Genomic DNA, 4,023 nt, shown 5'->3' with positions numbered 1-4,023 from the left:
TGCCGGCAGCCAGCATCGCTGCCCCTGCCCCGCTTGCCCATTCCCGTGACCGGGAGTGGGATTACGCCTGGCACAAATGGGACGCGGTCCCCATTTCCACAGAGGGCCTGATCGTCCCCAGCAAGAGCCCTCTCATCGCGGATGGCAGCGGACGAACCCCCAGCTACAGATTAGGCTGGCTGCCGGCGATGTCCCCTGCGGACCCCGGGGGACCGGGGCTCACTTGCTTTCTTCGCACATTTATTTCCTCTTTTTCTCACCCGTTTTCTCCCTGACCGGCGGGTGCTCGTCTGTCTTTGCTTGGCTTTTCCAGCAGAGGGGGATGCAACCTCACCAAAACTGTTCTCCTCGCCCAAAGCCTTCAAACATGCCCTCACCTTTATCCTCACCCTCACCTGCACCCTCACCCAGGAATGGGCTCCCTGCGCAGCATGACCCCCCTGGCCTGGCAGTGCCGGCACCCACACCCCAGCGCTCCCCGGGCACATGGGCACCATGGGGTCCAGCAAACCTTCTTTTTTATTGCACTTAATAAAGGGATTCGATCTGCGGTAAGCTGTTAAAGAGAGACGAATGAACACAAACAGCAACACGATGCCCACGTGTCAGCCCCGGCCTCCACGGCGTGAACGTCTTTGGGGTTTTTTTCCCCAGTGTTGTCACGGACAAGGGGGGAGATTATCCTGGGAACTGGAACACTTTGAAACGGGGGAAACAGAGGGATGTTTCTTCCCAGCCACAGTGGCTGTATGATGTACATCAAGCCAGAAGGACGAGGCAGTCTCATTTAATGCTTTTTAATCAGTGAAATTCAAAGTGCTTCATAAAGTGTCGTACAGTCGGGGAAGCTGAGGCAGAGATGGGAGAAGCGATGTGCCCAAAGGTAACAGGCAGCCAGAGTCAGGCGCAGATGCCAGGTGTTGGGAGCTGTAGTTTCACTTGCAGGCTGCAGACCAGATACTATAAAGCGATGCACAAGGAGGCGTGAGTCCTTGCTCAGGTGTCACTCTCTGCTGCGGTCCTACAGCATCAGCGTGGAGAAGCTCCCCGCGCTCTTGCCTTGCAGTCGGGGAGTGTCCGACTTGCTCCAGGTGCGAGGGGCAAGTCCCAGGCAATGTCTTTGCCTTTGGTGGGGGAAGAAGCAACACACCTACAGGTACAAACATCCTCACATGAACCAAGTCAGCTGAGCTGCACTGATTTACACCAGCCAAATACTCGACTCATTGCCTCAGCACCTAGTAGGAGTCCTAAACTGAACAGGAGGAACTTCACGTATGTCGATGCTGAAACCGCTTCTTGATCAGGAGCAGAGGAGCAGAAGGGAGCGCCCAGCCCGCTCTGCAGTCTCTCTTGCATTGGATTCTGCATGCTCTGGTTGTCTTTATTGTCCTTTGTCATCTCCTCTGGAAGTTACGTTCCCTGTTGGCATTTCACGGAGCACGGTCGTCTCGGGAAGCTGGGCACCTCGCATGCTGTCATGTCAGACAGCTGTGCTCCAAGGTTATTTCCTATCAAATGCTCCTTCTTCCAGCCATCCAGTTATTTTCTCCTTGGCTAAATCATCTGAAAATAGAAATAGTCTGCAGCCATCCTCGTTCTTCCTGCTTTATATGCATGAGCAGGAAAGGGAATTTAGGATTTTACTGTAATGCCATACACAAAAGCCTGCTGGAGAGCATCACTCTGATTAGCTCTTATTCTACAACCAAGAAAACAAGAAAGAATAAAAATAAGGGAGAGCCCAGCATGTGGCTTCTGTGCCTCGCTGCTTCAAGGCTCCTCAGAAAATCTGCCCGGTTGCTCAGGTCCCTCGTCAATGGCATATTTGTGCATATCCCAGTAATTTGTTGGGTTTTATCCTCTTTTAATAATGAGGAAACGAAGTGCAGGAGCAATGTAATCATTTGCTCGCTATCACATCAGAAAGCTTTGACTCCATTTGGCAATAAACCAACCCAGTGCCTAACCTTCAGGCCTCCCCTTCACTCGGTCGTTGCTATTGCAGGCAGGTAAACACCTCCGACATCTCAGCGTGCAATACAGGGCATAACAAAGCCGGAACAGCTTCATAACTGCAAACAATGCATCCCAGCTTGTGGCAGTCTGAGATGGAAAAATTTGATTTGGATCTGGGAATTAAATTAGCAAAAGGGATGAAAAAGAAGAAAAATACCTCACATCCAAGCACTCATCTTTGGCAGAATTCATTGCTGGAAAAAAATGTTAGGATGTGAATTTTGCAGATAGCTCTGATGCATGATGGACTGGACCGAACTCCTCGTTCTAAACTCCCTGAACTTTGAGGATTTGATGCAGATCCAGATTTAAAATTTCCACTGGGGCCTTTCTCATTAAAACCAGAGGCAGAAGGATCTCATTTCCCTACTGAGGCTGTAACAGATATTAATTTGCCCCTTCTCCTTCTGTGTACTGTCCATCCCCCTTTTTATCCTTTTTCAGTTTATGTGAGTCTTGACATAGGGCACTTAACAAACCAAGTGGTCTTGCTTCTCCCCATACATAGGGCGCTCCGGTTTCTGAAAAAAACTGGGCTGCAGAATTCAGTGCGGGTGTCTGCATACGGATTTTTTTTTTAATAAACTTAATCCCAAATAAAGCTCATCCGAAGCTGTGGGCACTCAGAAATCACATTTAAAACCACAGGAGCACAGAAGAGACAGAATGCCAGCGATGCATCCCTTCTTCCCACCCCGCTAGGCGAGCACCAGTCATGAGACTCGCACAGCTTAAATCCCGCCGTTACACTTTCCCACCAGACAAATCCTGCTTTATTAAACTAAAGTGCAAGGGAATTAGCAAAACTGCCTGTTTCCTTCACACTATAGTATATATAAGCAACCTAATCCATACGCCAAAGCTCCTACCGCTCTTGAAACCCCTCAGCTGGGAATTCCCATCAGCAGCTCGCGGTTTCCCTCCTGTCAGCTCGCAATTACCTTTCCCTTCTGGGGCACGGGAAGGAGAAAAACGCCTGGGCGCCTGCCAGGACGCATCCCTGCAGCTCTCCTTCCACGGCGTCTGGGTGACCCCCGCCTGAAGGAGAAATACACGGCCGGGGTGCTGGGTCAAGGAATTAGACACCAGACTAATTAGTGCTCGGCTTTGATAGTTAAAAAGGCTCGTTTGGCTGACCTGACCAAATCTTTCGGTCCACCCCGCCGCTGCTGGGTCTGATCAGCTGCCCCGGGGAGGAGGGGGATTCGGCTGATCAGACGGGGAGGGATCCCCAGTCCCGCTGCCTGACCTGCCCTTCACCCCCGCCTGGCAGGGGCAGCCCAAAACTCTGATGAAAGAGAAAGGAAGTGCGAGTCAGTGTGAAGACGGCGTTTCATTTACATGAGATAAGCGCCTTCATGTAGCAACTAGAAATCAAGGGTAATTGGCGTGGTTGGGAGACTGGTGTCTTTTGTTACACAAGGCGTAATGGGCCTCTTTGGAGGGAGCAGAAACCAGCGTTCCCTTGAGTGAATATTGCAGCCTGGAATAGCGATGTGCTACATCCTATTTCTCAGGAGGGAAGAAGGAAGGAAGGACACGTGAAAAGAAAAGTAGCAGTAAACGATCCCGCTTCATCATTTTTTTTCTTGTAACCCTTCTGGCCTTACAAACAGGAACTTCATTTTGAACTAAAAATAAAGCATGATGCCTATTTCACAGTTGCAGACGGGTGTTTCCAACTGCGCTGCTAGGTTTCAGCCCCTTTCTATATGCAGCCTGAGCAAGGCATGGTAGGAAAGTGCCTCGCTTTGCATTTGCTATATTTACATATCATCAGTTATCAGGAGAACAGGATGTCCCAGGGGATCTGAAATAGGATACGCCGCACTCTTCATCTCCTGGTCAGTTCAGCCACGGGCCAGGTCCCTGTGACTGATATTGTTTGCATGTCTGCCCGTGGCTCCGGTACCACCGGCGGTGCCCAGGTGGGTGTTATCCATCCCCAGCCCGGCTGGCCCGCAGGCCGAGCTGCTCTGGCATCCCCAGCCTTCCTCCAGACCA

General features: G+C 51.0%; 1 long non-coding RNA gene across 1 annotated transcript; it reads right to left on the bottom strand.

The window, feature by feature from the left end:
* Positions 1–781: 781 nt before the first annotated feature.
* On the bottom strand, positions 782–3,106 carry LOC103902551. Its single transcript, XR_657781.2, has 2 exons — positions 2,961–3,106; positions 782–1,566 (listed from the first exon to the last, which is right to left on the bottom strand). It is a non-coding gene; the product is annotated as an uncharacterized LOC103902551 (long non-coding RNA).
* Between the last annotated feature and the right edge of the window lie 917 nt (positions 3,107–4,023).

Source organism: Aptenodytes forsteri, unplaced genomic scaffold, assembly GCF_000699145.1.
Source record: "Aptenodytes forsteri isolate BGI_AS27 unplaced genomic scaffold, ASM69914v1 Scaffold267, whole genome shotgun sequence".
Classification (NCBI taxonomy): Eukaryota; Metazoa; Chordata; class Aves; order Sphenisciformes; family Spheniscidae; genus Aptenodytes; species Aptenodytes forsteri.
The sequence above is the reverse complement of the archived record's forward strand: the minus strand, read 5'-3'. Positions and strand labels throughout refer to the sequence as shown.